Raw genomic sequence first — 12,830 nt, 5'->3', positions numbered from 1 at the left:
GGGGGGGGGGGGGGGGGGAGTGTCAAGGAAGGGGAGAAGGTGCTGTTAGGGAGGGGAGGGGAAACTTTTGTTAGTTAACATGAAACCTGCCCTATCACACCCTTGCACCGAAGTGACCTACTTCATTAACCTCTGGGGTTAAGCCAAGATTACATGATTGTATATCTGATTTATATGGTGGCTAGAAATGCTTAATCATGACATTAGTTGACCTGTCAGTGAGGCTGATATGTATATACTGGCCAGCGGGCAGTTTTATGATGACCAGTGTGACAGTATGTAGACAGTCATATATATATATCTATGTATGTACAAATGTAAAGCTTCCACAATTTTTGCACACTCAGCAAAATTTCTAGGACTTTTCACTCTCAAATGGAAACAAAAATTGTCACTGTTTTAATCTTTTAACTGATATTTCGGAGTCAATTTAATTCCATTTCTGACCGGAGATTTAACAGAAAGAACATTTAAAATTGTTTTCGATATATGATATTAGGATGTATACCAATGTTTCACATCACTTCCTAAATATCATGTCATCCTGTAGCCATTTTGCAGTCTGAATTCTGAAGGTAACAGGCTTAAAGTTATTGGTCAAACTGTATGACCATTTAAAGTAAAACTTCTAAAAAATCTCAACATGTCTAACATAAAGTCCACCTGTAAAACCGGCTGTAAAAGCCTCTGATATTGTCCACTCTGCTGTAACCAGCCCCTAAGATAGTTGACACCTGCTGTTGCCAGCCCCTTAGATAGTTGACACCTGCTGTTGCCAGCCCCTTAGATAGTTGACTCCTGCTGTAACAGCCTTGGATATTGTCCATCCTGCTATCACAAGCCCCTTATATAGTTCACTTCTGCAGTAACCAGCCTCTAATGTAGTTGATTCCTGCTGTAACCAGCCTCTGCTGTAGTTGATTCCTGCTGTACCCAGCCTCTGATTTAGTTGATTCCTGCTGTACCCAGCCTCTGATTTAGTTGATTCCTGCTGTACCCAGCCTCTGATTTAGTTGATTCCTGCTGTACCCAGCCTCTGATTTAGTTGATTCCTGCTGTACCCAGCCTCTGATTTAGTTGATTCCTGCTGTACCCAGCCTCTGATTTAGTTGATTCCTGCTGTAACCAGCCACTAATGTAGTTGATTCCTGCTGGAACCAGCCTCTAATGTAGTTGATTCCTGCTGTAACCAGCCTCTGATGAAGTTGATTATTGCTGTAACCAGCCTCTAATGTAGTTGATTCCTGCTGTAACCATACACTTATTTAGTTAGCTGCTGTAATCAGCCTCTGATGTAGTTGATTCCTGCTGTAACCAACCTTTTATGTAGTAAATCCTTGCTGTAACCAGCCTCTAATGTAGTTGATTCCTGCTGTAACCAGCCTATGATGTAGTTGATTCCTGCTGTAACCATACACTTATTTAGTAAGCTGCTGTAACCAGCCTTTAATGTAGTTGATTCCTGCTGTAACCAGCCTCTGATGTAGTTGATCATTGCTGTAACCAACCCCTTTGTAGTAAATCCCTGCTGTAACCAGCCTCTAATGTAGTTGATCCCTGCTGTAACCAGCCTCTAATGTAGTTGATCCCTGCTGTAACCAGCCTCTTATGTAGTTGATTCCTGCTGTAACCAGCCTCTAATGTAGTTGATCCCTGCTGTAACCAGCCTCTAATGTAGTTGATTCCTGCTGTAACCATACACTTATTTAGTTAGCTGCTGTAACCAGCCTCTGATGTAGTTGATCCTTGCTGTAACCAACCTCTTATGTAGTAAATCCCTGCTGTTACCAGCCTCTAATGTAGTTGATCCCTGCTGTAACCATACACTTCTTTAGTTAGCTGCTGTAACCATCCCATTTAAAGTTTGATTCTTACTGTAACCAGCCATTCTGTTTTAAACCCTTGAAATGTTTACTGCTGCTGCCAGACAGAGAGGATACAAAGACGTAAAAAAGTTAGAAAAATGTGTAGCTTGCCTTTTTGCACTGATCTGGGTTTCTCTACACATGAACATGAATTCAGTGCTACATCTATTGATGGGCTAGTCTGGGACTTCTGTAAAAGTAGTTCAGTGGTACTGGAGGTATTTGCCTGTTTGTACTAAGGTTGTGAGGGTGTAGTTAACCCAGCAGTCTCCCACATCAATCCTTACTGCTACAGTAACAGACATGAAACAGACAGCCTGCCATAAAATCGCAGTTCCTACTGGTGCTACAAAGATACACAATCTAGGCCTTCTGAAACTTTACATACATACAGATATATATATATATATATAGATTCTGTGGAGATTTCCCTAAGACATAGTAATTACTTTAATAGCTTTTCCTCAGCTGCCTTGCTTTTTTGTACTGGTATGGAGCTGCTCTAAGTTAGAAATTTGCTATCATTACATATTTGAAATATTTTTTTTAAACAGCTGAGGACACAACCTATGTTCATTGAGTTATTTATCATTGTCATTTTTCCTTGATGCCTACCCCAACGCCTACCCCATCCCCCCCCCAAACCCTGACCCCCCCAGTGTCATGAGCCAAAACGATGTGGAATAGCACATTACAATCCTCTTTTTGGCATGAGACACATAACATATGGTTTACTTATTTACAATGGGTAGATGCCAAGGCAAAAATCAATGAATATCCCCTTGGGAATTAAAAGCAAGAAACTAGAAAAATAATTGAAAATAAATATTGAAAAGCTTTGATGTAACGTTAGTTAAGCTAACCACACACCTGTTAACTGTTTGGTCATCGAAAAACAAGAAAGAAATTAATGTCCGTCATTCAACTGTTTGAGGTAAGATTTTGTTGAGCTAACAAAGTAATTCACGCTCATTTCAAGGATAAAAATGCAAAAACCTAAAACGAAGGAAAAGAATATCCATCATTTGAAATTATAATAAATAGTTACGATGTAACGTTTGCTAAACTTACAAAGTGTGTGATCCGGACATGACCTGAACTTGACCTATACTCAACCCCAAGTGTGTTTTACCTGAGGGACAAAGTCCTGGTGAGGGAGTTGAACCTGTTACCTGTACGCTATTTCTATAAAGATCTCGTTAGTTGTTACAAATCTTAAAAGGTGAGAAAAACATTTCATTTTTTTAGTCTGCCTCCAGTTTCGTGAACTTATCTTGAGTATTTTGAAATTTTAGCATTTTAGATTTTCTTGACGCCTTAACAGTGTAAAATTTCTAAAAGATACGTAAATATGTTATATGACATTATTACAATGTAAAAAATGTAGCCCATGAACCAATGTCTGATTTTGAGAATGGAAATGTTTTCAAAGTTAGGAACTTTAGTAGAATTGAGGTCTGCAGTGCTATGTGACCTCTAAATGTGCTAGCATGTCTCATTCCATTGGTCTGCATTAATGTTCAGAGTTATAAGACTATAACTCCAAACAGAATTTGGTTTACTTTTCAATGAAAATAAAAAACTTTCCTCCTGAACCATACTCAGCATTCTTTCTGTTATATATAAAAGTACAACAGACCAGCCCTGTATGAGGGCATCTGTGTGTCATTAAGGGCAATGGAGTGGTTTAAATGAGTGAGCGCCAGGAGCATCTGTCCACCTGATAGGGCCAATAACCTCATCTGCTGGCTAATACCTTATTATGTAAATGGAGGGCCAAAAGTTCATAATTCATTAGTGAAGCTATCAGTGTGTCATCTGTCATTACATCTATACAGGTAACACTCCGGGGTCTTTGTGTGTTGTGGGGATACTTGTTATCAATGTAGATTTTATTCCGGATATTGCCCTTTCCCTGGCCTTGAAAAGACCACAGTATACCGTTATACCTGATAAAAAGGAAAATGTAAGACTTACATTTGACCTCCTCCTCCCCCTCCACAAAAGATAAGAAAAGTAGCCTATCTGTTCGGCACTAAGCCCATGCCTGTCAAACAGCCACCTATTTCTGCTGCAGTTCAGTAGCAATGCTTGTAACACTATTTAAAGGTCTTTTAACTCATTAACCCCTGAAATGTTCAAAATGAACTATTCCAACATTTCAATGGGATGGACCACAGGTTTGTAGATGGGTGGACTAAGGGTGGACTGCAGATGTAAAGTGAAGGGGGTGGCCCACCACAGGTTTGTAAATGGGTGGACTACAGATGTAAAGTGAGGGGGTGGGCCAAAGATTTGTAGATGGGTGGACTAACGGTGGACTGCAGATGTAAAGTGAAGGGGGTGGCTCACCACAGGTTTGTAGACGGGTGGACTACAGATATAAAGTGAGGGGGTGGACCACAGGTTTGAAGATGGGTGGACTACGGATGTAAAGTGAGGGAGTGGACCACAGCTTGACTATAAGGGACTATAGATGTAAAGTGAAGGGGGTGGCTCACCACAGGTTTGTAACTGGGTGGACTACAGAGTAAAGTGAGGGGGTTGCCCACAGATTTGTAGATGGGAGGACTACAGATGTAAAGCGAGGGGGTGGACCACAGGGTTGTAGATGGGTGGACTCTAGATGTAAAGTGAAGGGGGTGGCTCACCACAGGTTTGTAGATCGGTGGACTACAGATGGAAAGTGAGGGGGTGGACCACAGGGTTGTAAATGGGTGGACTACAGATGTAAAGTGAGGGGGTGGACCACAGATTTTAAGATGGGTGGACTACAGATGTAAAGTGAGGGGGTTGACCACAGGTTTGTAGATGGGTGGACTATAGATGTAAAGTGAAGGGGTGGACCACAGGTTTGTAAATGGTTGGACTACAGATGTAAAGTGAAGGGGTGGACCACAGGTTTGTAGATGGTGGACTACAGACGTAAAGTGAGGGGGTGGACCACAGGTTTGTAGATGGGTGGACTACAGATGTAAAGTGATGGGGTGGACCACAGATTTGTAGATGGGTGGACTACAGATGTAAAGTGATGGGGTGGACCACAGATTTGTAGATAGGTGGACTACAGATGTAAAGTGAGGGGGTGGATCACAGATTTGTAGATGGGTGGACTACAGATGTAAAGTGAGGGGGTGGACCACAGGTTTGTAGATGGTGGACTACAGACGTAAAGTGAGGGGGTGGACCACAGAAGTGTAGATGGGTGGACTACAGATGTAAGGTGAGGGGGTGGGCCACAGGTTTGTAGATGGGTGGACTACAGATGTAAAGTGAGAGGGTGGACTACAGATGTAAAGTGAGGGGGTGGACCAAAGGTTTGTAGATGGGTGGACTACAGATGTAAAGTGAGGGGGTGGACCAAAGGTTTGTAGATGGGTGGACTACAGATGTAAAGTGGGGGGGTGGACCACAGATTTGTAGATTGGTGGACTACAGATGTAAAGTGATGGGGTGGACCACAGGTTTGTAGATGGGTGGTCTACAGATGTAAAGTGAGGGGGTGGACCACAGATTTGTAGATTGGTTGACTACAGATGTAAAGTGAGGGGGTTGACCACATGTTTGTAGGTGGGTGGACTACAGATGTAAAGTGAGGGGGTGGGCCACAGGTTGGACTACAGATGTAAAGTGAGGGGGTGGACCACAGTTTTGTAGATGGGTGGACTACAGATGTAAAGTGATGGGGTGGACCACAGATTTGTAGATAGGTGGACTACAGATGTAAAGTGAGGGGGTGGATCACAGATTTGTAGATGGGTGGACTACAGATGTAAAGTGAGGGTTGGGACCACAGGTTTGTGGATGGGTGGACTACAGATGTAAAGTGAGGGGGTTGACCACATGTTTGTAGGTGGGTGGACTACAGATGTAAAGTGAGGGGGTGGGCCACAGGTTTGTAGATTGGTGGACTACAGATGTAAAGTGATGGGGTGGACCACAGGTTTGTAGATGGGTGGTCTACAGATGTAAAGTGAGGGGGTGGACCACAGAGTTGTAGATAGGTGGACTAAAGATGTAAAGTGAGGGGGTGGACCACAGATTTGTAAATGGGTGGACTACAGATGTAAAGTGAGGGTGTGGACCACAGGTTTGTAGATGGTGGACTACAGCCGTAAAGTGAGGGGGTGGACCACAGGTTTGTAGATGGGCGGACTACAGATGTAAAGTGAGAGGGTGGACTACAGATGTAAAGCGAGGGGGTGGACCAAAGGTTTGTAGATGGGTGGACTACAGATGTAAAGTGAAGGGGTGGGCCACAGGCTTGTAGATGGGGGGACTACAGATGTAAAGTGAGGGGGTGGACCACAGATTTGTAGATTGGTGGACTACAGATGTAAAGTGAGGGGGTTGACCACAGATTTGTAAATGGGTGGACTACAGATGTAAAGTGAGGGGGTGGACCACAGGTTTGTAGATGGGTGGACTACAGATGTAAAGTGAAGGGGTGGACCACAGGTTTGTATATGGGTGGACTACAGATGTAAAGTGAAGAGGTGGGCCACAGGTTTGTAGATGGGTGGACTACAGATGTAAAGTGAGGGGGTGGGCCACAGGTTTGTAGATGGGTGGACGACAGATGTAAAGTGAGGGGGTGGACCACAGATGCAAAGTGAAGGGGTGGACCACAGGTTTGTAGATGTTGGACTCCAGATGTAAAGTGAGGGGGTGGACCACAGATGCAAAGTGAAGGGGTGGACCACAGGTTTGTACATGGGTGGACTACAGATGTAAAGTGAAGAGGTGGGCCACAGGTTTGTAGATGGGTGGGCTACAGATGTAAAGTGAGGGGGTGGACCAAAGGTTTGTAGATGTTGGACTACAGATGTAAAGTGAGGGGGTGGTCCACAGGTTTGTAGATGGGTGGAATACAGATGTAAAGTGAGGGGGTGGACCACAGATGCAAAGTGAAGGGGTGGACCACAGGTTTGTAGATGGGTGGCCTACATATGTAAAGTGAGGGGGTGGTCCACAGGTTTGTAGATGGGTGGAATACAGATGTAAAGTGAGGGGGTGGACCAAAGGTTTGTAGATGTTGGACTACAGATGTAAAGTGAGGGGGTGGTCCACAGGTTTGTAGATGGGTGGAATACAGATGTAAAGTGAGGGGGTGGACCACAGATGTAAAGTGACGGGGTGGACAACAGGTTTGTAGATGGGTGGACTACAGATTTAAAGTGAGGGGGTGGACCACAGATTTGTAGATGGGTGGACTACAGATGTAAAGGGAGGGGGAGGACCGCAGGTTTGTAGATGGGAGGACTACAGATGTAAAGTGAGGGGGTGGACCACAGGTTTGTAGATGTTGGACTACAGATGTAAAGTGAGGGGGTGGGCCACAGGTCTGTAGAGTGGGAGTGGACCACAGCTTGACTATAAGACAATGAGTAAGCCAGGGCACTGACCACTATAAGTACACACATAGGTTTTATAGTCACCTATAAACCTTACATAGCTCCACCTTTCTTTATGGGTCTCCATTCTGCTGAGACAGTTACAATTTCCTGTTTTGGGATATTGCCCCTTTGTGGTATTGAAGCACATCATACCTGTCACTAACAACTGACATAGAATATGTCACATGTCAATACCTCTCATCATCTATTGTGTTTTCCACAGGTGTCAATATTTCTGTCCATTGTTGTATTCCACAGGTGTCAATATTTCTGTCCATTGTTGTATTCCACAGGTGTCAATATATCTGTCTATTGTTGTATTATACAGGTGTCAATATCTCTGTCTATTGTTGTATTCCACAGGTGTCAATATCTCTGTCTATTGTTGTATTCCACAGGTGTCAATATCTCTGTCTATTGTTGTATTACACAGATGTCAATATATCTGTCTATTGTTGTATTATACAGGTGTCAATATCTCTGTCTATTGTTGTATTATACAGATGTCAATAACTCTGTCTATTGTTGTATTATACAGGTGTCAATATCTCTGTCCATTGTTGTATTACACAGGTGTCAATATATCTGTCCATTGTATTCCACAGGTATCAATATCTCTGTCCATTGTTGTGTTATAAAGGTGTCAATATCTCTGTCTATTGTTGTATAACACAGATGTCAATATCCCTGTCTGTTGTTGTATTACACAGGTGTCAATATCTCTGTCTGTTGTTGTATAACACAGGTGTCAATATCTCCTGTTTTATTCCACGTGTGTCAATATCATATAATTTAATTAATTACGCTTAAATTGCCAGCCATCCTTGCTGGTAACGGTATGTTGATGAAGCCAGGGTGCTGCCTTACCAGTGTAGTCTGGAAGAATAGCCTCTAAATTGGCTCTATTTGAGGTTGTTAACCCTCCAGACTTATCCAGCTAACTAGTGTCAAAATTAGATACGTTATTTTTTCCTAAAAATATATACATCTACCCCAGTAAGCATTCCTCTGCCTCAACAAACAGAAAATCTGTTGAATATGAAAAATATAAAAAAAACACCCAGATAAATAAAAAAAGTAAATAGGCTGGAGCAAGTGCTTGTGGGTGTTACAATTAGGTTAACTGTAGCATCATTCATTTGGTAATTAGGTCAACTGTAGCATTACACATGTGGTAATTAGGTCAACTGTAGCATCACCCATGTGGTAAGTAGGTCAACTGTAGCACCACATATGTGGTAAGTAGGTCAACTGTAGCATCACACATGTGGTAATTAGGTCAACTGTAGCATTACAAATGTGGTAATTAGGTCAACTGTGGCACCACATGTGTGGTAATTAGGTCAACTGTAGCATCACACATGTGTTAATAAGGTCAACTGTAGTATTACACATTTGTTAATTAGGTCAAATGTAGCATTACACATTTGGTAATTAGGTCAACTGTAGCATCACCAATATGGTAGTTAGATCAACTGTAGCACCACATATGTGGTAATAAGGTCAACTGTAGCATCACACATGTGGTAATTAGGTCAACTGGAGCACCACATGTATGGTTATTATGTCATCTGTAGCATTACACATGTGGTAATTAGGTCAACTACGGCACCACATGTGTAGTAATTAGGTCAACTGTAGCATTACACATGCGGTAATTAGGTCAACTGTAGCACCACATGTGTGGTAATTAGGTCAACTGTAGCATTGAATGTGGTAATTAGGTCGACTAGCATTACACATGTGGTTATGAGGTCAACTATATCATCACATGTGTGGTAATTATGTCAACTGTAGCATTACACATGTGGTAATTAGGCCAACTCTAGCATCAAATGTGTGGTAATTAGATCAACTGTAGCATCACACATGTGGTAATTAGGTCAACTCTAGCACCACATGTGTGATAACTAGGTCAACTGTAGCATCACATGTGTGGTTATTAGGTTAATTGTAGCACCACAGGTCTTACATATGTGGTAATTAGGTCACCTGACTCAGAGGTTTTGAACGTGTGATAATTAGGTGAAACGCTACAGAAAGGGCCTCCCCTAAGTAAGCTAATGTCTGACTGGATGTGTTGGAGTCAGGTCAGATTTGTGTGCATTACCTTTGGAAAGGGTTCAAGGGAAGTATATCATTAAAAATCATGGGGAGGTCAAAGTCTGTTTGTTCAGCAAACAGTACAGGTTATTGGCCACAGGTCTGGTGAGTGGGCCATAGGGGAGGTGGATGTCCTTAGTGTTTGGTCAGTTACTGACCACAGGTTTGCCTTGCCACAATGAACATACTAAGCCGCAAAGTAGAGTGCTCAGGTAATGGCCAGGTAAAAACCCAATCTGTTATAATGTCAGTTGATATGTGGCCTTTGACTTGTAAAGTCTCTCTGACACATGTAGATTATAGTATCATTAGGTCACAGGGTGTATTTATCTGTACTAAGAGTTAAAATTATTGAACTTATAATTCACTTTCTATACATACAAGTATTTGTATGTTCAGATGAATACAAGAACACAGCTTTGCGTTTATTGTACTCGTTATACTTAGTATATATGTTAGCACCTGTTATTGTCCCCTGTGAAATTTGACTAAGGGTCATTATCTAGCTTTCAACAATTTCAAAGGACTAGTTTCAATAAATCAGTAGTTTAATTTCTAAAATGTTGTGGATTTGTTTGATTCTGAATGTACATATAGCCCATGGGTCTTTGTTTTCCTAATTTTTTTCCCAATATGGGCGGATTGGTCGAGTGGTTAACACTCCGGCCTTCCAAGCAGGCGGCCAGGGTTCGATCCCCAAAGTTGCCGTATGCATGGAATATTGGAGAAAGTGTTTTTCTCCTGCCCACACAACTCCAACAACCCAGGTGGAGTATAAAATGGTCTGGGGTGGGTGTTGCAGTATCTGTGCTGTAGCATTCAAGTGAGGTGGCACTATAAATGAAACCATTGTAAGCACGGTCCCACTACAAACAGAACACAATACATCTCCAACACACACACAGGCATACACACATAGGGAGATATTAGCCAGGTGGCATAGGACTAGTAGTTAGCGCCTTATCAGCTCCTGCGAATTCCTCAATATTGTATTGATTAATATATATATGCTAATTGTATTGACTGTATAAAACTGTATATCTATGTACTGTAAAGCGCTTTAGAGTGGCTCATGTTAGCTAGATAGGGCGCTATATCAAATGTTGTATATTTATTATTTTTTTATTTATTTATTTATATACACCATTATAAACTTCTAAAACTCTGTGAACTTGTATACTTATAAAACGATGAAAAGAGTCATCTTGCGAATTGTTCAGATCAGGGCCATTTTGTTATAGAAGAAGCCTGCATCACAGATCAAAGTAAGATAACAGTGATAATAGGTGATTAGCTTTAAAACCCTTCTTCTCCACATTCACAATATCAGAGCTTTGTAATGTATTATAGCCAGTAGAAGTCAGATGTGTTAAAGAGCCCAGAAATGGTCATCCCCAGAGGTCAGCCTAGTTTGTACTGATAATATTGGTTTCTTATTGGTCCTCTGTTGATATTACCGGATATTACCATCAGTCATTCGGTCAATCAGTCAGCTGGTCACTTTTACCAAGGCCTGTTTTGTATACTCTGTTACCTACAATTAACAAACTTTGTAATAGTTTGTATACGAGCACTTCTCGGGATGGCAGATTGCTGCATTCACATACTGAAATTGGGTCTTGTGTCCCTCTATATACAGAGTTATGGCCCTTTGGTGACAGGATTGTTCACAATGCTTTGTCTTGTTTCTATAAAAGAGAACAAAAGAGTATTAATAAGCTTAAAAGTCATGGTCAGATGTATAACTTGTGTCAATTAAATTCCCAATAATGTGGTAAACTATTTGTATAATTACTGTGTATCCTGGGTTCTGTCCTTGATGAAACGATGGTTTTGACAGCATACAATTCAACTGTCAAGACAATGGGTGAATTTGAAATAAGAATAGAAACTTTCAAAAAGATGGATTTCAGCAATAACAACGTTCAAATTCGAAATGATACCATGAATCACAATTTTTTTCCCAAAACACTTGTTTTATAATTGCTTTTCCAGTATTATATCTGGTAGGATTTGTGTCCTTGCATGGTTTAATTGAATCACATGAAAGATATTTACAAAATGTTAATTTTTTTATGGTTTTTGTTCAGAAGTCAACATAAAAATTCATATTTCTTGAGACGTAAGTGTTTGCAGTTGGATATTTGTAAGTAAAATCTTAACCAAGTATGGTCATTCACTAGTCCTCAGTGTTAGTTTTAGGAAATAGTCTTATTTGACCTTCACACATGTAAATATCCTCCTATCACCAGCCAGAGATATCACACAAGATGTCTCTGTGCTGTCTACTGGGTAACTCCCACCCACTTCCACCCGATGAAACATTCGCCATTCACCAGTAATATCACTTAGTATTGTAAAGTGTGTACCAGTATTCTCTGACATGGTGAAACCATCCTGATCACGCAGGGCTCAAGTTAAGCTGCAGTAGTCATGTTCTCAAGCTGTGATTATAATGCATGCACAGCAGTGCATATTGGCTGCAAAGGAAATCTTTTCCATTAGAACTTGTAACACGGTACACAAGTACTTGTACTAAGTACCTGCTCCACATCGGCTTACAGATTTATATGTGTGTGTGTTGGCCATGTTGAAGGAAGCTGACAACTAATGAAGGAAAAAAAAGCTGCTTCAAATCTCCAAGGAACTTAGTGTATCCTTGTTGACCCTTGCTGACCTCATTTGACCTCAGTTAACCGAAGCTGACTACATTTGCGATGACCTAATTGCCGGAACCTGAACCTGCTCTGTGGTGAAATGAAACAATGACTGTCAGCTATTGTTAGTTATTATAGATTGGCAATCCTTACCATAAAACGCTTTCATGCAGACAGCAATATATGTTGTATTATCGGTATATAACACTAGCTAATCAGTGATGGTTCAACAGTCAATGTTATGTCAGGCTTCCCGTTAAACCAAACCTTGAACACAGAAGTTAGGCTCCCCGCTAAACCAAACCTTGAACACAAAGGTTAGGCTCCCCGCTAAACCAAACCTTGAACACAGAGGTAAGGCTCCCCGCTAAACCAAACCTTGAACACAGAGGTTAGGCTCCCCGCTAAACCAAACCTTGAATAAAGAGGTCAGGCTCCCCGCTAAACCAACCTTGAACACAGAGGTTAGGCTCCCCACTAAACCAAACCTTGAACACAGAGGTTAGGCTCCCTGCTAAACCAAACCTTGAACAAAGTGGTTAGGCTCCCTGCTAACCCAAACCTTGAACAAAGAGGTTAGGCTCCCCACTAAACCAAAACTTGAACACAGAGGTTAGGCTCCCCGCTAAACCAAACCTTGAACAAAGTGGTTAGGCACCCCACTAAACCAAAACTTGAACACAGAGGTTAGGCTCCCCGCTAAACCAAACCTTGAACAAAGAGGTTAGGCTCCCCACTAAACCAAAACTTGAACACAGAGGTTAGGCTCCCCGCTAAACCAAACCTTGAACAAAGTGGTTATAGGCTCC

General features: G+C 41.7%; 1 protein-coding gene across 3 annotated transcripts in view; it reads left to right on the top strand.

The window, feature by feature from the left end:
* The window catches only part of LOC110448330 (phosphatidylinositol 3-kinase regulatory subunit alpha-like), a 204,576-nt gene that overhangs the window by 70,283 nt on the left and 121,463 nt on the right, over nucleotides 1-12,830 (top strand). The window lies entirely within an intron of this gene.

The sequence above is a fragment of the Mizuhopecten yessoensis genome, unplaced genomic scaffold (assembly GCF_002113885.1).
Source record: "Mizuhopecten yessoensis strain PY_sf001 unplaced genomic scaffold, ASM211388v2 scaffold4001, whole genome shotgun sequence".
NCBI classification, from domain to species: Eukaryota; Metazoa; Mollusca; class Bivalvia; order Pectinida; family Pectinidae; genus Mizuhopecten; species Mizuhopecten yessoensis.
The sequence above is the reverse complement of the archived record's forward strand: the minus strand, read 5'-3'. Positions and strand labels throughout refer to the sequence as shown.